The sequence below is a fragment of the Eretmochelys imbricata genome, chromosome 7, assembly GCF_965152235.1.
Source record: "Eretmochelys imbricata isolate rEreImb1 chromosome 7, rEreImb1.hap1, whole genome shotgun sequence".
NCBI classification, from domain to species: Eukaryota; Metazoa; Chordata; order Testudines; family Cheloniidae; genus Eretmochelys; species Eretmochelys imbricata.
This window is the reverse complement of record NC_135578.1, coordinates 44037801-44062527: the sequence shown is the minus strand read 5'-3', so window position 1 is coordinate 44062527 and position 24727 is coordinate 44037801.

Sequence of the window (24727 nt, the reverse complement as noted above, 5' to 3'; positions counted from 1 at the left end):
CCATGGCCTCTCCACGCCACTCGCACGTTTAATACCCTTCTCCAGCATGGGCTCCATACATGGAGTCCCTTACATTGCCTCTCCCATACCATTTCCACTGCATTTAGTGCTGTATGTGCCTATGTAGGAGGATTTGCCCCTCATTTAATTAACACACTGTCTATCGCTTAAGGGGTTCTGCACTTCGGTGATGGAAGCATCTACCAATCCAAGGTCAGAGAAAAACTGTAACCTTGGGAGTTTAATACAAGCTGGAGTGGCAAGTACTAATGTTTAAAGTCCTTGCAGGCCCCCACCTTCTGCACTCGAAGTGCCAGAGTGGGGAATTAGCCTTGACAACTTTGTAAGAAAGAATTAGACAGAAATTTCAGCTTGTCCAAAAGGGTTGAAAATTGGAAGCATGACTAGTGCCCGTTGTTGAGAATTAATCTTTGTGTGTATTTTAATTGGTTTAACTCTCTAAACAGAGAGAAGCACAGTTTCTAGTTGGTGCCACTCAAATTCTGTCTGCGGTACAAGTTGGGTGCCTTTGAGAAGGCAATTTATCATGATGGTTTTAATAACTAATTTTGACTGTCTGCAAGTGGAACTAGACCGCCAATAAATTGAACAGCTTTCACCTGTGGATTGTAATAGCAACTTATAGCAAGAGAATATGTATATGTATGTGTTTATGTAATTACTTTTATTTGTTAGTCCTAGAAATACCAGCAAATCACCTTTATAGCTTTAGAGAGAAATCACATGTTCTTTGTTCTGTCCCAAATCTCTGGGAATTTCTTAAATCATGCAGGCTTAGTAGTGAGGTAACATGAGCCTCATCTTCTTTGCTGGAGCACCAATCAAATTCCTGTCCCAACTCAGTATAAACCCTGGGATAGATTCTCTGGGAGAGAGACTTTTCTCTGGTTGTTTCAAAGTGCTGGTTGTACATCTGGAGGGGCATGTGCGTCCCGGGTATGTTATATACTTTAGTATAGCAATTGTTGCTGCTCCCTAACTCTCATGTGGCTCATAAGTAACCCAGAAGGCTAACACCTGGAAACTTTCCATCTGTCTGGGATTTCTCAAAACGCTGCTGAAGGGAGCCAAGTATGGCAGAGAACTATTAGCTATGGGGGGGAAGGGTACCATCTCCTCCCATCCCCCAATTGTATATCCCATTTCCAGCACCTGGGTAGAATACTTCTCTTCTCTGAGAGCTCCTTCACAGCCTTGCCCCAGCCCAAATCCTAAGCATGGAGCAGTGTATGGCTGCACAGCCCCTGGAGCAGACTGTCACTCTGAAAGTCTCTGCCAGGCTTATACCTGCTTGGGGCACCCTGGCATTGCTATTCCTGGAATTTGAACACCCTCAGACCATGCAGAAGCTGAGTTCCAGACTTTGCAGCTCAGGTCCACCTTTATCCTTTCATTGGGCTAGGCAAGGCTGGTTTTAAGAGGGTAGAAGCTTGGTTTTAAGAGGGTAGAAGCTGGTGCAAACCTTGATTCAAGCAGCAGAAAGCCCCACCAGGGTGGAGGCTGCGGTGGCGGAAAGGAGCCTAATTTACTCCTCCTTCCCCCGCTCCCCACCCAACCTGCCCCCTGGGTGTCTTTGGGAGCCAACAGCACTGTCTGGAAGGGCGCATGACCATTGCATCTATGGGATGTTCTAATTTAGATTTTCCTCCTAGGCTGTCCCCCTTGTAAAGAGCTGCACAAATGAAGTAATTTGCCATGCACAGCAACCAGTTCTACCAGTCCTACAAAACCCAGAAACAATACTCCATATTCTTGCCTGCCAACTATTGACACCTAGTCTATTAACTGGTATATAAACCGAGATGGAGCCCGCTCCAAACACCACTTCCTCAATGGAAAGCCGGGGGCGGGCAAGGGGACACAACAGAAGTAATCATCTCTGGGTGAATTCCAACCTATGATGCAAGGGCCCTAGCTGATCAAGAGGCGTAATTTAGCACTGGTGAATCTGTTCCTATATCTTTGTTGGCTCTAGTTATTGTCCTTGGGTGTTATGGGAGGAGAAGTGAAAGTGAATCTGATGACTTTACCTTGTTCATGCTCTTCCATGTTGTCTTTCCATGATCATTCCAGTGGTAGAGATTTTGTAACATGCATACTCCTAAAAAAGTGAAGTATATTTGCTCCAGTAGTCTCTGAAAGTGAACTTGTATGTTTCACTACAACATCCAGAATGTCTACTTTGCAATTCAAATAGTTACATGAAGTCATCCAATCAGGGAACAGAACAATGCTATATGACTTACATAATGAACCAACAGAGAATGACTTATTAGGTTTTGACTGCAAAATATTTGAAATGAATCCTTTGCAAGCTTTTCTTTGGGAGAGACATTTTTCACAAAGAAGTTTCAAATAATGAATGGATTCAAAGGTTTTGTGAGCTGTTTGTGAGCATTCCCCAAAGATAGACAAAACTCAACCAATAAATTATCAGTTTTAAATAATTCACACTACTTAGACGTAAGTATTGCTTTTACTCTATTTTGTGGGCCTGATTCTCATTTTTCAGCAAGACACCTTTACACCACTCTGGCAGTGTAAAAGCACTTTTAAGGGAGAGTAAATTATATTAATATCAACTTCAAGACCCCTTTACTTAAGTACAGTGGTGTAAAGTAGCTTTAGTGTAAGTCAAGACCTATATCTTTCCTATGGGGATCTCTGGCCACCTCACAAAAATTGATTCATACTTGGTCTCCCTTTCAATTGTGAGATGGGTATAAATAGTATTAGTCCCATTGTATAGATCACACAACGACTCAAGGTCAGAGTGCAAAAACTCAGGAGTCCTGGCTCCAAGTCTGCAACTCTAACTCCTAGATCTAGCACACTGTCTTCTTCACATGCACTGCAAGGTAACTTGCGTGTAAACTTATCACTTCTCACTGTATGTGGTGGATGGGGCAGAAGGAAGCTTTCCCTGTGGGCATGTGTCAGATAACTGCCTAATACATGGTTTCTTGCTCCTTCTTCGGAAGTAAATGGCACTGGTCGCTCTGAGACAGAACGAGACCAGATGCACCATTGAGTTGATCCAGCGTGTCAAATCCTATGAGGTTTAGAGTGGATAGGTAGCAAAAGTTTGGTTATCATTTTTCCACCCCCTTTTGTCCAAAAATTGGGTGCTCTTTTGCGTTCCCAATACATACTAGTTTGGAAATGCGCTGCAAGAACTACAAACACAAAAGAAATAGGAACATTTGGCGGGGGGAAATGTTTGAGCCTTAGTTTGGTTCAATTTGGAGGAAAGCTCAGTATAGTTCATATTTTATCCAAACTGGCTTGCCTCGTCTGTAAATGCAACTGGATAGACCAGATGACTAGAAATGGGTTACAGAAACCTGTACTTTCTGGGTTGGTAGCAACTGTCAGCAGCCATCACATGGTGATATCTGGCCTACGTGAGTTGAGTTGCTGACTCTAATCAAACGCCAAGTGGTACTAATTGGTACTCTGACTGGGAATTTTGACAAGATCAGAATGAGCTATAGAGACTGAATAACAGTGTGGAGAGAGTTCACGGTACCTTTCCAAACATAACAGAGCCGTTCCAGGTCAAAGGTTGAGGCACGTTGGCTGGGCTCTGTGAGGGCTGTACCTGTTTGGAAAGTATCCAGAGAACTTCACTCAGGACTGTCAAAGCCAGCCTCTTTCATCAGCACTGCACTAAAGTTTAGTGTTACGGAAACAGTTGGCAGAGATTATTTTTGAAACCATGTTGGCTCCATGGAGGACAACTATTCAGGTTCTCTCCTTACCATAAGCACTGGCTAGTGCAGTAGCTCTCAAAATAGTTGGAGAAGGAAATTTAATGGGCAGAAAGCTGGGGGTGGGAACTGACCATCTAGCTGTAGGAATCCCCTCTAACTGTTAACCTCAGGATCACGCTTTACTTTCCTTGGCACTTTGAACATGTTCCCAAAGCCACCCCATTAACAGAAGTATCACATTTCCTTCCATGCATTATTAAATTGTAAAAAGAGCTTTGCAGCTTGAAATGTGTTCTCATTAACTATAATTAAATCTTAAAATTCTCCTCCAGGCTTGGATAAGATACAAAATTTCTTTTTTCTTTTCTTTTTCTTTTTTTTAAAATTGTATTAAAGTTTTGCATTTCACTAATTACCCAATGCAATGATGTTTCCAAAGCATCCACTAAAAAGTATTTACCGCTTAGTGATGCATTACTTAATCTAGCAAACCGTCACGTTCTCTACATTCTCTTATTTAATATGAATAGTTCTGTGCAGCTTCTTAACAGTACAGCTTCATATTCATTATTCCTTAAATTTCACAATGTCTGGGATGCAGCGTTTCAGTTAACAGATAAGTGAGATCATAAATCAAAATAGTTTAAAGGACGTTGCCAGATAGCTGAGATTCCAAGGTTTGAAGTATGACATATCTCTATCCTAGATTTTGGCAGGCATCAAAAATACAGACCGAGATTTTCAAAACTGGTTGTGGGACCTTCAATTATTTTGGTGCCCAATTTGGGACCCTGTACAGTGGCCTGATTTTCAGTGGGTGTGTGCTCAGCACTTTCTGAACGTCCAGGCATCTTTGTGTTAGGTACTTATATGGCACCATCACTGGAGAGTCTGAGTGCCCCACAACCTTTAGTAATATATCTTTTCCTCACAACACCCTGTAAGGCAGGAAGTGTTATCCCAGCTATAGATGGGGGGGACTGAGGCCCAGATTCCAAAGGTATCTAGGTGCCTAGCACCCATTGCAATCAGTGGAAGTTAATCACCTAAATACCTTTGAGGATCTGGGCCAGAGAGACCAAGGGTCAGATTTTCAAACTATCTGGGTGCCTAAGGCTGCAGATAGGTGCCTTATGGGCCTTCCAAAAGCATCTAAGCAAGTTTGGTGCTGGACCTAAGGTAGCAGACTTGAGATATCTGCAGATACTTCGCTTCCTCTCCTCCACCACCATGTTCGAGTGTAAATGTCAGCCTCTAGCTAGCCCTAAAATGATTTACTTGGGGCTTTGGATTGTGCCCAGAGATCTGGGTGAAGTCAATGGAAAGACTCGCACTGACTTCAGTGGCTTTTGGATGAGGTCCTGTATCAACGTGGAGTGGGCTGGCTCAGGCTTCAGTTCCCGCCCCCGGGTCATGTAGTAATTTTTATTGTTGAAAGGGGGTCGTGATGCAATGAAGTTTGAGAACCACTGACCTAGGCCATCTCTGACAGGTGGTTGTGCCACCTATTCTTTAAAACCTCCTATCTAATCAATTGCATCTGAAATTACACTGTGCTCCTGCACAGTAGCCTACAGGCAGCTATTTTACCATGGATTTAGAAAAATAATAGCTTTTGGCCTAAGACCTTCCAGGCTGGAGTAACTTAAAAAAAAGGAGGGGGGGGACTGACTTGTAGGTTCAGACGGAAACACTGAGCCTTGAACTACATGGCAGCAGCATGAGCAGCCTTTGCTACCATCCTGTATTTTAGGTAGTTGGCAAAGGACGGGCTATTGCTGACCATAGTTTACCAAACAAAATTATTGCCTTTTATAAGGTCAAATGTGTAGCTTCTTCCTACTGGAAAGACTGAAAAAGGACAATAAATGATTCATTGTAAGCATTCCAGAGGCACATAGTCCCTTCATGTGAATGGCTGTGGGAATACATTAGTACATAGATTTCCTGTTCATACAATGCAAGTTATGTAGAAAATGCCTCTGCTTCATCGTTACCCACCAGTGGACAACAGAATAGGCTGTTTGTGAATGGCTTGCTATTGTTTCCTATTCTCTCTCTCTCTCTGTACTCCCTTCCAGGGTATAGACTGACTTTTCTCCATCACACAGAGTTTGCTCCAGAAGGCAAAAGACTATGGGATAGAAACTCAGCTAACATAAATGGATGGTACCACCACTGAAGTGAAGTCAGTGGAACCATACTAATTCTTAGCAGCTAAGCATCTGGCCCTGTGTCACTGAACCACACTGATCATTCACAGGTCAGAATGGGGCTGTGACAGGGACCTTGGGGCAGGGGAACCTAGATGGTGGGACAGAGGGTTCAGCAGCCCCACAAACTTGGATATCCCTCTCACTCTGACGTTGTTGCCAAGCTACTGTAACCCTTCTGGCCATCAGAGGTGGCAGCAACAAGGGCCGGGTTCAGTATCTAGGGGTTCTATTTCAATAACACAAGGCAAAACCAGCTCGAGCCCCCACCCAATGACCTGGAACAATTACATACCACTCCCCTGGATGCTTCTAAGAGGCAATACTTCCACTCTCGCAGGCACAGAGTCTGAGTGTAGCAAAAGCCTTTTAATAAAGGAAGGAAACAATGCAGCATTGCGTTAGGGAACCACCACAAACAGGATTCATAACACCAACCATGAGCAAAAGACACACCCCCAAGTAAGTTTGGCAGTGTCCTTTTCACCTCAGGGTCTTAAGTCCAGCAACCCAATAGTCACCCCACCCACACACAGTGTCTGTCCTTGGTCAGTGCAGCCTGTCCAGAAGTTCACCTGCAGAGTTTACCTCCCAGCCTGGGTGGAAGTGGAGGGCGGTATGGGGGGGCGGGGAGAAGGGCATCTTACATGCTCTGCTGCTTGGGTCAACAGCCAAGTGCCATGTCTCTCAATGGGGTTCTGCTGCAATCTTCACCACCAGCTGCACCTTTCTGCCAGCCACCCTGCTCTCTGCTCCACTTTAGCCATTTTGCTGCCTGCTTTGTCTTCAGCCCTCCCTTAACACAGCTCTCAGTAACGTCAGCTCTTTAGTGACTTCAGCTTTCAATGCTTTTAAGCTTGTAGTAGGGGAGCCTCAGTGCTGGTGCACCACTAGCCCAAAGTAGGTCTAATGCTTAAAGCTAGGTATCAGTGATTTCAGCTCTGCAGCATGCAACAAGACTCCTAATGGAGCCAAAATTAGATCTGTTATTACACAGTGGAGAGAGGAGGATCAAAGTAGTGTTTAGGGCCTATACTACCAGATGCTCATATCTGTCCCCAACCTCCCTCAACAAACTGGGCTTTGGAACCCATGTCCCTTGCCTAGCGAGTACTGCTTAGTTGAGGGCAAGTCCCTCCATCATAAAATGCCAAGTACAGTTCTAATGTCCTTGATTCACATAACCAGGATAACAACTCTTTATTACTCCTGCCCCAATAACAAAGAAACTGGGGATCCAACAGCAGCCAAAGTGACCATTTGGGCAGGCAGTCCATCATGTTAGGCAGGGTGGGTGTGCCCATGCAAATGACATCAGCCCCTGAAGTCCTTTTCCACAGCTCAACACCAGACGTCAAGGTAGAGCTCATTCTGACTCTGCTTACATCCCTGCTTACACTACAAACCTCTCACAGGTGCTGCACTTACCCAGCCATCACAGGCAGGGACACGCCCAACTGAATTACATGAATACTTTCCTCAGTCACTGATGAACCAACAGAGAGGCTCCTGCCAATTCCACCCAGCTCCCCATCCTTGCACCCCAGAACTGTACCATCTTGCACTGGTCAGAAGCCTCAGCAGTGTAAATTCATTACTCAGTCCACCCCTCCTTTGATTTGGAGAGGACCCACTACTTGCCTTCATAAACTGAGCTAAGATTTCCCAAGCACTTCAACCAAAACGCTGTTTTAGGTAAAATATAAAATGGATTTATTAATTACAGAAAGAAAGATTAAGTGATTATAAGTAGCATGCATGAAAATCAGAGTTGGTTACTTAAACAAAAATAAATTTGCAGTTTGAGTTCTACAAATTAAACAGTTCTACAAAATCAAGCAGTGTCTCACTCTGACAGATGGTACAAACAAGTCACAGATTCTCAATACACAGGATGGGACTCTTTCCTGGCCTGGGACCACCCTCACCCTGCTCAAAGTCTTTGTCCTCCATATGTTCCTCCAGATGTTGAGATGGAGGGGAGGGGGAGAGAGGCCAAATGATGATGTAATGTCCCCTCTTTTATAGTTTCTTCCAGTTTGCTGGAAATATTTTTGCTTTTGACGTGGGAAACTTCCCCCACTGGTCAAGCAGTCTCCATTTTCTGTGTTTTCTCTCTGAGAAGTCTCCATAGTATACAGTGTGATGGGTTTGGTCACAGAGACCCCCTTGGTACTGTCACCTGATGTGCTGAAACTACCTCTGAGCCCATTTTCCCTGCCAGCTTGGGACTCCGGAACCCTGTCTTGTTGAGCCAGACACGCTACTCTGCTGCAACACAGACCCAGGGTCTGAACCACGCCCCCAAAGCTACAGACTTTAATCAAAAACTGCTCAGCAGGTTTCCTATCTCTGACACCCAGCTCCCAATGGGATTCAAACCCCAAATAAATCTGTTTTACTCTGTATAAAGCTTATACAGGGTAAACTCATAAATTGTCCGACCTCTATAACACTGATAGCGATGTATGCACAGCTCTTTGCTCCCCCAGGTATTAATCACTTACTCTGGGTTTAATAATAAACAAAAGTGATTTTATTAAGTATAAAAAGAGGGATTTAAGAAATAACAGGCAGAACAAAGTAAGTTACCAAACAAAATAAAACAAAACTCGCAAGTCTAAGCCTAATATATTAAGAAACCAAATACAGGTAAATCTCAGCCTCAGATGTTCCAATAAGCTTCTTTCACAGACTAGACTCCTTCTTAGTCTGGACTCAATTCTTTCCCCTGGTACAGTTCTTGTTAGTTCCAGCAGGCATCTTAGGTGAAAAGCAGGGGATTTCACATGACTGGGACCCCCTTTGGTCTGTTCCACCCCCTTTTATATCTTTGGCATAAGACAGAAATCTTTTGTCTCTCTGGGTCCCCATCCTTCCTTCTAAATGGAAAAGCACCAGGTTTAAGATGGATTCCAGTACCAGGTGACATGGTCACATGTCTTGTAAGACCCTAAGCCTCCATTCTTTCCGGCCTGACTCACATGAACACAGGAAGTCTTACAAGTAAACAGAGCCATTTACAACCAGTTGTCCTGGTCAATGGAAGTCATCAAGATTCTAAACCACCATTAATGGCCCACACTTTGCATAATTACAATAGGACTTCAGAGTAATACTTCATATTTCTAGCTTCAGATACAAGAATGATACATTCATACAAATAGGATGAACACACTCAGTAGATTATAAGATTTGTAATGATACCTTACAAGAGACCTTTTGCACAAAGCATATTCCAGTTACATTATATTCACATTCCAAGCATATTTTCATAAAGCACATGGAGTGCAACATCACATACAGTTCCTAGGACAGTGAATTCTTTCCTTGCTGGGTGTTGTTGAGCCACTAAACGCAGTCTGGCTACTCCATTGTTGTGCCTGAAAGGCTGTTTGTGGGCATTTCCAACCTCACAACATAGTACAGTAACACACACACATAGCAAAACTTCATAACTTCACATACAATCCAACAGGATGTTAATGTTCAACAGATCAAGACTGTTAAAATGATACCTCACAAGGCATACTGTGTACAAATATATAATTATGATATGAGAGTAGTGAATGATGGCGTTCCAGGGTGCTATTCTGAGATAGTGTTACAGGGGCTCTGTCAGTTACACTCAAATGCACCCTATGTAGGTACTTATAGGGGCTCACCATAGTAAGTGAGCGCCCCACAGTCACTAATAAGCATGTCCTCAGCTCTGAGGGAAGGACGTATTATCTCTGTTTTATTGACTGGGAATGCAAGAGATTAAGCAACTTGTGCAGGCTCGCACAGGAAGTCTGTGACAGAGCTGGAAATTGAGCCTCGGGCTCTTGAGTCTCAGCCATGTGCTCTATCCATCAAGATCTTCCTTCCTCCCTAGTCTGTGGTTTGCCGAAATACTTAAATGTGACCTTTTTCCATTTCCTAAAATTTGAGAGCAGCACCTCATCTGCTTTATGTTTGATTGACACCTGCTGAGGGCCTGGCCTGTAACATCCTATGAAAAATGTTGGGGTATCTTTTTCATTATTAAACTGTGCTTTAAATATTTTCATTCAGATGCATTAAGAAATGAATAGCACATTCCATGGCTGAACACACACACACACACAAAAAAAGACTTTCAAGTCCCTTGTCATTACTATTTAACCAGCTCTGGTATTAAAAGCCTTTATAGGAGCTCTGTAGTCAGAAGGTTTCCTGTAAAATGAACTTTCCACTATTCCTCAACAGCCTTAGTGTGCCAGTCCAAGAGTAATATGGAAAAATGAAACAGGAAGAAAAAACCTTTTCCCCCCTCCCGCCATCTGCTAGAGTATGGGACCATGGCAGGAAATAGGGCTTTGTCGTTTTGTGAGTTTTAAGGCTGTAAAGTCTGCCATCTCAGAACTTTCTACAGAAACCTGAAAGCAACCAACTAAAGAATGGAAAAGACATTATGTAACTTCAAAGACAAACACTAACGTCCAGGCCTTATGTCTGGAGTAAATCCGTGACCTTTGCAGGATTTCAGGAGAACACTGTGTTTCTCTGGACAGTCAAACAACGACAACAACCTGGCCCATGCCAGATTTCAGCAAACAATTCCAGCATTTCCTTCCCCTGCCTCTGTTTTGTGGGTGTTTGGAATCTTTCACGGCTGTAGGCTGGGATTCATTAGCTACAATAAAAATCATACTACAGTGCTATTTAAAAAACAAAACAAGCCAAGCTGAGGCAAGTGTAATAAGCCTGTGACATTGGCAAGTTTGGACTGAACTGCAGTTTCAGAATTCATAAAATATTCAAAGTTAGAAATAGAAGGGATCTCTTGGGTCTTAACATCCACACTACCTCAGCTGGAGCAGGCTTGTCCCCTGTAGTCCACAATACTTTGTCTTGTCTAGTGTGAAATGACCAAAGTCATTTAAGTGCTGTGTTGTGTTCTGTGAGATTGCTTATACGTGTAACGTTAGGTATGCATGTGTTTGTGGGATCAGGGACTATGTTCTTTCTGTTTACTATATCTCTGGATTACACTGGAAAAATTTGCTTTGTTTTTTCTCTGAATTCTCTCCCTTTGTTTCCTGACAGGGAATTGGGGTGCTGGGATTGTCGCTTCCATTTTATCTTTTGCTTGTGAAGAAATTCTGCTACTTCTTCTTTAGAGGAGTGTAATGGGTTGTGCTCACTACCATGGTGCCTCCTGCTGGTTGCTCCAGGAATTAGCTCTTTCAGCTGTGGAGCACTCTCTGCAGGTGGTGTCTTGCCCATTGTCTGCTCAACTGTATTGTCTCCACCACCGGGACACGCGTCACTCTCTGGATTGTGGTGTCCTCTTCAGGACACTGCCCTCCAGCAGTGCCCACTACTCCAATCTTCCTCCTTCCGGGGGTAGTACAGCCTGGCAGCCAGTGTCCATGAAACCCCTAGTACCAGGGCAGTGCAGCCTAATGGCCTGAGTCTATGCAAACACCCCGCTCATTCAAGGTAGTACAGCCTAGCAGCCAGAGTCCATGAAACACACCCCTACTGTCAGGGCAGTGTGGTCCAATGGCCAGAGTACATGGGGTCACCAGAAGGAGGGCTGGCAGCAAGGTAGGGGGGCCTGGGCCCACCCCACTCCACTGGGCCCCAACTCAGGGCCCTAGTAGCGGTGGAACAACCAGCTACCAGCTCAGCGGGGAGTCCTACCAAAACACACCGAGCTTACCTCGGTGAGAGATACCACTCCGACACCACCCCAGGTCACGTCCTACCACAGTCTCAGGCATTGTAGTCCAGGAGGCGTTGGGATCTCTTAGTTCCCCAGCACCAGCCACTCCCTGGGACTCCATAGGCTACTGTGGTCCACGTCTCCACTCCCCTCTGGCACAGGCTGGAGCCTATCCTCAGCAAGAGCTCCTGGTGCACATCCCTCCCTGACTAAGCTGGGCTGCTCTCTTTTATACTGGTACACCTGGAGCATGCCCAGTAGGGAGAAGGGGGTATGGCTTCCTCAGCCCACAATGTGGCATTAGCCCCTTCCTGTCCAGTGCAGTACAACTGCACCCCATCACAAGGAGGCACCAAATTCATCCTCTCTCCTATTTCTTCTAAAGCTATGTCTACTCTACAAGCTAGGGATGTGATTCCCTTCCTCATGTACACTTGACTGCGCTTGCTGAGAGCTAGTGCAAGTATGAATAGCAGCGTAGCAACTCAGCTATGTAGCCACTCAGTAGCACAACTGAGCCATGATAAGTACAACTCCACCCAAAAATGGTGGGTATGTCCTCGGCCTAGCTCTGCCAGGCCTCCACTGTCACTGCCTGTGCTACCACAGCTACACTGCTATTCATAATCACACCTCGACCTCATAGTGTAGGTGTAACCTAAGAAAACCCTCTGTTTATTAATTTAAATTGCAAGGCTATCATCATTCTCCTCACAAGCTTGACATCCTCCCGTATCCCCCCAGCAGCACAAATTAATATATTCTACACATAAGAACTCTTCAGTAAATTACAATCTTATCTACGTCAAACATTTTACAGGACTGATCTAACCACTGGGGTTGAGGGGTCCCTGTCCTTCTAGCCAAAGGCAAGATGTAGACCCTAAACGTAATTTCTCCAAGGTCTTCTAAAGGGTGGGGAAGCCATGTTGCCCTCAACTTTTCCTGTGAATATATGCTGACCTCTTTCTCATTCCCTCCAGCTGGAGTTCAACACCTTCTTTACAAGCTTCTGCTTTCTGTGTGTGAGCCAGTTATGCCTCTGTCAGGTTTTAGATGGCTGTCCAGTTTATTTAAAATCGTTGACCCTCAATTAGTTCATTTTAAGCACATACAAGAGAATCCTGTAGAGAATCCTTCTAAGTTTGCCTGGTCTGATAATTATTAACCCATTGTTTAGTGTAAGGGAAGATGTGCAATTTCCATTTTGTTCTGATCAATGATTTGGCTGCTTTGGTGCTGTAAGGAATTAAACCTGTTCATTATGACTAGTGGTGCATTCCCCAGTAGGAGATTTCCAACATTATGCTGAGCATTTAAATGAATCTGTCTAAAACTTCCTGCCCTAAAGATAGAGCTTTGGAAGAATCCCATATCGTGTGTGCTAGATAGGGTGACCAAATAGAAAGTGTGAAAAATCAGGACAGGGTGCGGGATAATAGGTGCTTATACAGGACAAAGCCCTGAATATCGGGACTGCCCCAAGAAAATCTGTACGTCTAGTCACCTTAGCGCTAGGGTTCCTTTGCCAAACCTCTTGAGTAATAGCTTCATATGCTACATATAAGTGAGTGTCTTCTGAACTCTGTGCAGTACTTTAAACCAGTAACAGTCAACTTGTCATCCTAGAACAATAGGCAGTTCTCAATGAGTTCATGAGTTTCATCCATGTTCCTTTCACCTTGCTAGAAACAATTAAGGCAGAACTGAGCAATGGGTGAACTGACGCCAGGTTCCTTCCTCTAAACAGTGTAGCAGAGATGTCCTGATTTTTGCATTATTTGTGTCAAGTTGTCATATCAGTTGAATTGTGGTGATGTAGTGCCACAATGCAAGCATCATAGTGCAGTGCTGTGATGTTCCTTGACTATTATTTCTATGGCTTTCTGTGACTGTTCAATTTTCTTCTTTCAAGTGCATCACAAGTTGATGTCGAGATTGTTCAGCTGTCTGACTGGTGTATCATCGAGAACAGCAAGGTGTTGCAGTCCATGCTCCAATCATCTGATTGTGCACTTCTTCACCATGGCTGTCCCACAGTCACAGTGTGGAGATTGGTCTAAGCCAAACTTCTGCATGGTGGCACTCACTATGGCCATTCCAGTCAGCAACCTGTTAAGACTAATCCAGGATCTGCATCCCAGGTGAATGTAAATTAGGGCTTCTGAGATTAATTAGCATGCCTGTGTGTCTATCCCAGAGTTGTTGCCACTCTGCAAGGACATAGCTGTCAGACCTGGTATAAGAACAGCCATATTGGGTCAGACCAAAGGTCCATCTAGCCCAGTGTCCTGTCTTCCAACAGTGGCCCACACCAGGTGCTTCAGAGGGAATGAACAGATCAGGTATCATCAAGTGATCCACCACCTGTCGCCCATTCCCAGCTTCTGGCAAACAGAGGCTAGGGACACCATCCCTGCCCATCCTGGCTAATAGCCATTGATGGATCTATCCTTTATGAATTTATCTAGTTCTTTCTTGAACCCTGTTATAGTCTTGGCCTTCACAACATCCTCTGCAAAGGGTTCCACAGGTTGACTGTGCGTTGTGTGAAGAAATACTTCTTTTTTTTTGTTTTAAACCTGCTACCTTTTATTTTCATTTGGTGACCCCTAGTTCTTGTGTTTATGAGAAGGAGTAAAGAACACTTCCTTGTTTATTTTCTCCACACCAGTCATGATTTTATAGACCTCTATCATATCCCACCTTAGTCATCTCTTTTCCAAGCTGAAAAGTCCCAGTTTTATTAATCTCTCCTGGGATGCCCCTAATCATTTTTGTTGCCCTTTTCTGTACCTTTTCCAATTCCAATATATCTTTTTTGAGATGCCGTTGTTCATCCAAGATTCACACTGGGCCGGCAGCATTGGACATGAATGCATGAGTGGCTGCTGCAAAAGGATGTCATAAAGTCAGTCATGGTAGAGCAGCCGGAACTGCAGGTGTAGGTGTTTTCTTCTGGAGGCGGGCAGATTTTTTAATAGGAATTGCATGTTGCTTATTTGAATCATTGTGCAGCCTGCTGAATACAAGTTAGGCTGTTCAATTACAAGCTGTTTCTTCAGCTCTCCACTTCTTGAGGGCTGTATGAGAATCTCATTCCAATCAGCAAGAGACTTTTAATTGACTTCATTGAGCTTTGGATCAGGTCCTTAAACAAGTGGCAGGATTACACTTGTGAGAACCACCATTCACACTTACATATGGATTAGCTTGATCCAGTTTCCCTGCTCTGAAGGAGCTCCACAGCTTTGGGATTTTTTCTTGTGTGCCCTTTTGTCTCCAGCTGATGCTGCTTATCCTGGGGCAAGCCGGGTTTGTGGGAGACCCAGTCAGGGTGTGATGCTGAATCTTCCTTCAAGGTACAGCAGACTAATTTTAAACGATCTTTGAGGTGGACGCATATTTACATTTATCTCTTGAGTGATTTAAACTTTAACGGGAGTATTATTAGACATCTTAAGTTTCTGTTATTGTGGCAGATGTTCCTGGGATGCAAATGCCCACTCCTAGTCATGTCTTTTGGGTTAAACCACACTTCATGGACTAAATTTTCAAAAACATGAACAAAGCAAAGCATGTAGTTGTGCAAACTAGATGGGTATGTGTGCTTCTAAGCCAGAGGTGGGCAAACTACGGCCCATGGGCCACATCCGGCCCACAGGACCCTCCTGCCCGGCTCCTGAGCTCCTGGACGGGGAGGCTAGCCCCGGCCCCTCTCCTACTGTTCCCCCTCCCCCGCAGCCTCAGCTCGCTCCACCACTGGCGCAGTGCTCTGGGCAGCGGGGCTGCGAGCTCCAGCCTGACCCGGTGCTCTGTGCTGTGCAGTGGCGTGGCCCAGCTCCAGCCGCTGCCAGCCACCGGTGCTCTAGGCAGTGCAGTAAGGAGGCAGGGAGCGGGGCGGGGTTGGATAGAGGGCAGGGGAGTTAGGGGTGGTGGTCAGAGGGCGGGGGTGTGGATAGGGGTCGGGGCGGGAACAGGGGGTTGAATGGGGGGATGGGTTCCGGGGGGGCAGTCAGGAAGGAGGGGGGGGTTGAATGGGGTGGCAGGGGGCAGGCAGGAGCAGGGGCAGGCAGGAGCAGGGGCAGGGGTTCCGGGGGCAGTCAGGGGACAGGGAGAAGGGGTGGTTGGATGGGGCAGGGGTCCCCGGGGGGCTGTCAGGGAACACGGGGGGTTGGATGGGGCAGGAGTCCTGGGGCGGGGAGGGCGGATAGGAGGTGGGGGCCAGGCCATGACCCCCTCCCCTAACTGGCCCTCCATATAATTTCCAAAACCCGATGCACCTGTCAGGCCAAAAAGTTTGCCCGCCCCTGTTCTAAGCCCTTCTCCTTTCATGAAGACCCAATGATGGGAGAAAGCAAAGATGGCATTAAACCACCTTTTCCATACTTTCTACCGTGGAAGGGGCAGAGAGTGGGGGGCATTCAGGGGCTGCTACAGTAGCCCTATGCCATCAGCTGAGCTGCCCGATTGAAGAGGGGCCTCCAAACTGAGTCGTGCTGTGACACCATGTGTCAGGTCACAACGTCTGGACCAGGGAGCCGGGCCCAGCCCACTTAACAGGTCACCACTGCAGGGTGAGGGCTCCCTTTCCAACCCCACCTCTCCACCACTGGCCTTTCCTCGGTAGTAATATTTTTAGAGGGCTGGGAGTCCTCAGTTTCAGATTTTGCCTGAGGACCCCAAAAACCTCTGCGTGCAGCCCAGGCCAGAGGATTCAATTTCATCCAGCTTGTTTGTTTTGTGCTTGGAACCCAGTGGAAAGCAGAAAATCAAAATCAGGCCCTTAGCTTGCCATTCTGTGGTGTCATGGGAAGCTCTCTATATGTCTGAAAATTTAAATCCTGTTAATTTGGACAGTGGGGTTGAATCAGGGGGAAGCTTATAACTATAAACATACCTTCATCTGTTGCTACCAGTGTGTGTTGGTCATAAACCACTGTTGGGTTGTCGCCAATAAATGATCGGAGTGACAGATCATTATTACACAACTTCCTATGGCCTCTAAGAACATCCACAGGGCCGCACAATAACTGGGGCTTGTGTTACTCATCCCTGTGCACTTCTCTAACAGCAGTTTCTTTTCAGGGCCTGTGCCGACAGAATGAATGACGATTCATTGACATCCCAGCTGCCTGTTTCCCTCCCTACCCCTGTGTTCTTCAGATTGTGGCGGTTGGATCTGATCTGATTCCATCTCACAAGACATACATTAGAACTAGTCACGAGCGCTGGTTGGAATATTGACAAAATGACAAAAACAGAATTTTAGTGTGGAGACATCCCAGTTTTGATGAAATTTTTATGGGGAAGGTAGAGACAGATAGCAACTGAAAGACACACTGTTCTGGTGATTAGTGCACTAGCCTAGGACTGTGAGATCCCAGGTCTGCCGGATTCAGAGGGGGGTCTTGAATGAAAAGCTCTCTTCTGAATAAGGCAGAGGAGCAAGGACTTGATCCTGGATCTTCTACATCCCAGACTACCCAAACTGAAAGCTCTGAAAACAGAAGCTTTGATGCAGTTCTGTTTTTGCAAACACATTGGAAAGATGTTGGTTTTGTTCCAGTGTGGAATGAAAAAAAAAAGTTCAATATTTGCCCTGAAACAGAATCCTCATCATTTGGTCAGCTCCAGTGGCCACAGTGGCCTCCTGCCTTGTTCTCAAAGTACAGCAGTTTCTCATGTTAGCCCATGCCATTGCAGTAACATTCCTGTGAATGATCATGAACTAGAGCTGTTACTGTTGGATACCTTGTATTTTGCCAGTTAGCTATGGGGATGGGCCCGATCCTGTCAGCTGCCAATTGCCCTAATCTCCTATTGCTTTCAGTGGGAGTTGCAAGTGCTGAGCACCACTCAGGATCAGACCCTTTATCCCCATCAATCTGTCCTGGCCTGACCTTTCTGCTGTCTCTCTTTATTTTCACATCCTTTTGGTTCCAAGTAAAACACAAGCAGAGAGAGGACTTTCACATGGGGCTGCAGCTTTATTCAATGTGTGGCCACTTCATCCTCACTGCGAACAAGTCTGCTCGGCAGCGGCTCTCCAAGGGACCAGAACACAGTTCCACGGTGCCAGGATTCCATCTGGCATAAAGCGCACGGCATTATTCATAATACCTTGCCTCTCCGGAAATGGATTCCTTCTCAAGCCCACCCACAATGCTGCTCCAAACGCGAGCAGCTGAGGGAGGGCTTCTGTCTACAGGCTGTAACAGCACATCCATTTCCAAAAGCCAGATGCACAGACTCCCAGGGCCAGATTCTCTGCTGCTGGAAATAGATGTAGCCCTATTGACTTCAGTGGAATTTTGGCCAGTCAATGATTTGGCCTGTTGAAATTAGACATCTTTTGCCCTTTCTCTCAGGGGCCAGTGCAGGCCTGGACCCTGCAATGCTTTTACCAACGGTTTGCCCACTCTAGTTTGCAGTGATGCCCACAGTGGAGTTCCTATAAATCCAGTGCTTCATTTCACCTTTGCGCTCAGCTGACTCTTCCTCTCTCCTGATCCCCGAACAGCTGTGCTCATGCCTAGGCAGTCACTGTACATGATTAGCAGTTCTGGGGCACACTCCTGGTTATTCATTGTGGTGCCCATGGAATGGAACAGGGCTCCAATTAACAATCCAGCTTATAAATATTCATGGCGCTGCTCACATGGCAAACAAGCCCTTTGATCTCTTGCTCTAGCAGGCATGTGGGACGTTAACTATTGACAATGCCGTCTCTTTTTGGCTCAAGGTTAATTTCTGCGCAGGACAGTGTGCGGCAACGTGGATTTCAAAATAATAATGAATCAGGAAAGCATAGCGGCTGAGATGTGTCTAATAAAGCATGGTCAGCATGTCAACCCCCTCTCAGCACATTACATCTGATCGTGCAGCTTCTTCTTTCAATTACCTTGCTCTCTGTGAGGTGGGAGGGGGAGAAAAGGACTTTTCTCCTTAAAGCAGTTTGTCAGTCAGTTGTGCGCCTAAGTGATTCCATATTGATCTACTCTCTGCCTGACACCATCCTGCTGGTTGCAAAGTGACCTGAGCATTGGCAATGCCAGTTGCTTTCCTACAGGGGAAGTGTCTTTTTAACTTCCTCTTTCAGGAAAAAAAAAATCTTTCAGTCTTTTACCTAAATTATTTTGCAGCTTCCCACCAACGGCTCCAAAGTACAATTCCCATGCTTTACGGGAGTGAAGTGAAAAGCCTTGATTTTTTATTTTTATTTTTTTTCCAGACAACAGAGCTATTCTCTCATCCTGTGACAGTAGCAACAAAGCGTTTGGAGGTCTGATGGATTGTACACAAGGCAGCAAGCATGGTTTCTAATCCGGGCTTCCCCACTGCCTCACTGCATAGCCTGGGCCAGTCATTTAACTTCTCTGCCTCTGTTCGCCCCTCTGTAGAATTGGGATATTGAGAGTGGGCTCCCTCACAAGGAGGCTGAGAAGATTGATGTTTGTGCAGTGCGTGGGAAAATGCAGCATGCTTCGTAAGAGGCATTATTACTTTGGCAGTCAAGATTTTCACAGCCATCTAATTCCCATTCATTTTCAGTGTGTCCAAACCCCTTAAGTAGCCAGTGTCCAGTAGAAAGTAGGTGGCATCACAGAAGTTACTTCTGCTCCAGGCTGGATTGTTCCCTGTAGCATGTTGTCTAGGGTCTCCCCCTCCCCCCCCCATTCCCCCGACACATCTTGTTTTAGGGCCTGATCCAAAGTTCATTGAAATGCGATGAAAAGGCCCATATTGGCTTCAAAGTTGTAGTCATGTTGGTCCCAGGATATGAGAGACAAGGTGGGTGAGGTAATATCTTCTATTGGAGCAACTTCTGTTGGTGAGAGAGAGACAAACTTTTTAGCTTATGCAGAGCCCCTCCTCAAAGAGCTCTGTGTAGCTCAAACGTTTGTCTCTCTCTCTCACCAACAGAAGTTGCTCCAATAAAGGATATTACCTCACCCACCTTGTCTCTCTAAATGGCTTCAAAGGGCAGTTACCAGTGTGGTCTAAATCTAGCCTCTAGGGGTACGTCTACACTGCAGTAAAACACCTCTGGCTGGCCCGGGTCAGCTGATTCGGGCTCGCGGGGCTCGAGCTACAGGCTGTAAAATTGCAATGTAGATATTTGGTCTTGGACTGGACCTGACCTCTGGGATTCCATGAGGGGGGAGGGTCCTAGAGCTCCACCCCAAGCCCAACAGTCCATACTGCAATTCCACAGCCCTGCACTGTGAGCCCAAGGTAGCAGACAAGTCGCAGGTGTTTAATTGCAGTATAGACATACTCTAAGGTTACTAGCTGGAATTTTCATAGGCACTTAAGAGGTAAGCATACACACACACGGGATTTGGGCACTTCTCTCCTTAGATATCCAGGCATTGACTCAGACTGGCAGTTAAAGGTCTACCTATCTGTTTTGCCTGTGCAACTCATTTGCATATGCAAATCTGAATGGGTGGGGAGTGCCCAAAAATCTGGCTGCATCCAGGAGTGGGGCATAGAACCACATCCCTTGACAGGTTTCAGAGTAGCAGCCATGTTAGTCTGTATCCGCAAAAAGAAAAGGAGGATTTGTGGCACCTTAGAGACTAACAAATTTATTTGAGCGTAAGCTTTCCTGAGCTACAACTCACTTCATCCCTTGAGAGACTCTGCCACAGTCTAGCAGCTCTTCCCCCAGGAAGTTTTCCCTGCCCTTCAGCCTTATATTAGTTTGCCTCCAATTAGTTCACAGCTCAGATTTCACTTGTAAACACTTCAGTAGCTTCAGATCTGTCACTTTACTTCTCCGGTGAAATTGGGCGGGGGGTGTGCAGTTTCTATCCTAATTTCTGACGAACTTGCTTCAGATGGTGCCTGTTTAGATAGAATAAAACAGGACATTGTAAAACAGTCATCACTTATTTACATGTCAGGATGATTCAGCCTGATTTACCTGTCTAACACACTGGGAAACAAAGCTGTGATTGTCCACAAACTCAGAAGATTAGTGCTAATCGAGGATAGTGTGTTGCATAGATTGCTGGTGATTAGACAGGGCTTCCTTCTGACCTTGAGACTAGAGCAACAGTCTGTAAACCTGCTCTAACTGGCTTTCGCTGCCTTGGTCTGTGCCTTGTTTATCCTTCCTCTGTAAGAGGGCCATTTTCTGTGAGATTGTCTCTCTGATCCAGTGTTCGCTTTCTAACCCCACTGACTCAGTATCCTGTCACCTGCTTCTGGGAATGCCCCAGCTAATTAGCTTCTACACCAGAAAGTGAGTTAGAAAGTGACTGAAATGGCAGTCTAACACTGTGATGGGCTTTTAATGCTACATTCTTCCTTTTGTCCTTCACTAGTCCCCTCCAAAGACTGTCTTCTCCCATTATCCTACAGGACATTGTGTTCTCTGTATCCTCTCCCTGTCATTCTCCCTCATCCCCACCGTGCAGACATTTATTAACATAAGCACAGGGATTCTTTGTGTGCAATTTAACGATGAGGGTCCCAGCTGTGCACTGCTGGGAGCTGGTGTATGGCAGTGGCATCACCAGAAAGGCCCAACCAGCCTTGGACTGTAATATACCGTGTAGGGCTAATTCTTAACCTTCAGGGGAATGGATTAGATAGACCAGTGGTCTCCAAACTGGGGTGCACACACCCTAGGGGGTGCGCGAGATGATCTCAGGGGATGCTCGGCAGCAGGAGCGCCGCCAGACGGCACTCTGCCGTTTTTTTTTTCTTCAGCGGCAGCTCTGTACGTCCCCAACTGGTGTTCCCCTCTGGCAGCCTGCCTGCTGCTGGTCTTCCGGTCTTCTTCCGTCGGTGGCAGGTCTTCCGGTCTTCACCCTGGGGGTGCATGAGCCAAAAAGTTTGGAGACCACTGAGATAGAGGACCTCATAGGTAAGGTTGGAGTTCAAGGTTTTACAAGCCACTCAAATTATATTTTGGGTTCTCAGGCCTCACAAATCTAGTACATGCTTCTGAACCTTCTTCTCCTTTAGTTTTAAACCCATGTTTTAACCAAGACAGTCACATAGTCATTAGTAAATGAAATTAAGAGGTTTTTCTAGCTACAGGGAAATCAGTGCCAAGTAAAGGCTGAAGAATACCCAAAAGTTACATTGGTAATCACGGGTACGCTGTATTCTTTTACATTTATTATATTCATTTTTTCAGTAGAACTGTTCTCCCTATTTCCTACCCCAGATGATTTTTCCCCCCCGGTCATGATATCTTTTCCCATTCTGTTCCATTTTTTACCCATGTATCTTTCAGTGGAGCGTTCTCTCTTTGCTTTGTTCAAACCATTGCTCTGAGCTGGAATGTGACCCTGGCAATGTCTGAGTACAAATGGAACTTTAGAATCTAAGATGTTCAAGTGAGTTTGAAATTAGGCAAAATAAATGCACTCATCCCTAGTCTTTTTTCTTCCTTCATTTCTAAAATCCAATCCAGAATGTTCAAGGAAAAGAGGGAGAGAGAGGTCCAGGTGGATTCAGGGCCTGATCATTAGAGTCAATGAGTCTTTCCATTGATTTTTGGATGAAGCCCATAGGGAAAAAGAAGAATCACTGTATATAATTAAATATCTTGTTAGATTATCTTTCCTCAGTGAAGAGGAAGGTCTGACACCTACCTCCAAAACCCTGGAATGGATACTGTGCTCTACAGCACATTAAAATTTTATGTCAAAATGTTTTTTGATTGGGGGAGGGGAGACATAGGCTTTTGGACAAAATGATAATTTCAAAAAAACCCCATGTTTTTCCTGAAAATGCTTATTTTCATTGAAAAATGCAAAGTGTTCCAGGGTTTTTTTGGGGTGGGGCGGGTGCTTTTTCAACAAAATCCTAAATGATTTTGATAAAGGAAAAAAGGTTTGGTTTTGGTGAAATGTTTCATGGAGAAAAAATGTGTTTTCAGACCCATTTGATATGCAGTTATGGCATGAATGATTTTGAATGATTCCATCTTAGGGTTTCCTTTCCTCAAGGCTGTCAATAACAATAGCTGAACCCCCCCCGCCCCCCCCCCCCCCACACAAATGGTCTGATTTGCAGAGGGGAAAAAAGGGACTTAGAACTTTTAGCTTGGCCTTTAAAAAAAAACACAGTACATTTTATTATTTTAGGTTAGTTTAAAGGTTGGAGATAATTCAAAATAATTCCTCTTGTTCAGTAAGCAGTACTGTGGAATGAACAGATACTACATTATGTGTCTTCTAGCTTTTTACTAGCAGTGTCTTTGACTATATGGCAACTTATTCCTGGATTGTTTGCTTGGGTTTATCACAATACTTTTTCTCAGTAAATTAATATCAATGCATTGCTCTTTATGGAGATGACTGACTTAACTGGTGGAGTATTTAGGTAACTTACCAGTCGTTGGACTGAAAAATAAAAGGTAGTGTAGCTTTCAGACTAGAGTAGTGAACCACAGCAGCCACCAGTATGAGATGCCCAACAATAAACCTTTTAACATGTTCTTTGCAAATTCAATCAAACCGTACATTGACTGCTCATTCCTGCATATTTTTCACTGACATGTCAAGCTGACCAAGATTTCCCGGTCTGTAATTTGTGTCTGCTGTTCCCAAACCCTTAATCATAGTAGTTGTTCTGCAACAACAGCCTATGGATAACCTAGTCTCGGCTACTATTAAAAAAAAGAAAAGGTGGGGAGATTATATAACAACATTAAATGATAGGGCAGAGAAAGGGCATAAAAACTGTGCTCTTGGTCAATCTTTTGGTTCCCTCTTGTGGAACAGACACTAGGTGTTTGGATTGGGATGGAGAGTCCGTTCCTTACAGTAATTTGTAGTGCACCGGCACAAACACCATGTCTCCGCTCACGTGCTATATATTTTAATCTAGCAACCACAATGGATAACACTTTCAAAAGCTCCAAACTCCCGCTCAAAGCTAATTACTCACTGCCACAACTAACTCCTTTAGCTCAGTTGTGAGAGGTCGGTGGGCTTTTCAGTGCTGCTGTTTCTGAGGGTGACAATTGTTGCCGAGGCTGCCACTGCTTCTCTACCTTTCCATCGTGGACATCCTGCTGTTATCCACCTTGACGACTCGAGCACATGCGCAGCCTGAGACATCCCCACAGTGCTACACCAGAGCTTTACCCATTCCATATGCTGACTGCTGGTGGTCTGCGTATGCGCTGAGTGCCTGGTTCCCTGATCCATCACTTTCAGTGCTCAGTGGCTTAGATGGGTGAAGGGTGAACCCTCTTCAGTCAGAAATCTCCAGTTTTGTTTGAGTCAATTTATAGACTAGATCATGCAACACTTACCCATTTGGGAAAGCACTTCAGAGGGACCACTGGTGTGGGTAAGGCCCAGTTCATCAAAGATATTTAAGCACCTAACTTCCACAGAGATCAACCTAACTACCAAAACACCTAACTACCTTTGAGGACCAGGGCCTAGGTGCTCACTAAAGTGGGTATGTGTTCTATAATCTAGCTCATGGTAAATACAAAGTTGTCATAGGCAGGGCTGAAGAGAGGGACAGGAAGGGGAGACAACTGTACCGGGGGCCCAAGCTCAGGAAGCTCCCCAAACCATCTGTAACTGGGGTGAAGTGGGGCCCCAATGAACATGATGTACCTGGGCCCTAGATTTCTCTTGATGGGCCTGTTGGTATTTATACAGCAAGTCCATAAAACCATATTTTGCCTCTCTTACTCCCACTGTAAACTACCTTACTAGGCAAGTCAGTGTAACTATTTGCAGACAGAGGTATAACTAACTGGTAATTAAGGGTGGCAGAATGGTAATTACCTTTTGTAATTATTGAGTAACCCACAAGAGTTTGAAATGACATGGGAATATTTCCAGTCTATAAGCGAGCTCTCTGCAGTTCCTAAATACTGTCCTTTAAGTAAAGAGCACTTACGGCAAGGTAGGGATGGCCTGTAGCTATTCACATCACAGTAGTTTTGTGTCTAAAAGCTGGCGGCTCTATTGAAAACAGAAAAAGAATGCTGTTATCTTAGTATAGCTGGATTAAAACAGAGCACACATTTAAAAGGAACTTTCAGACGTCTCTTAATACAGTGTGAGGAATGGTTTATGGCTTCAAACTGGAGCATG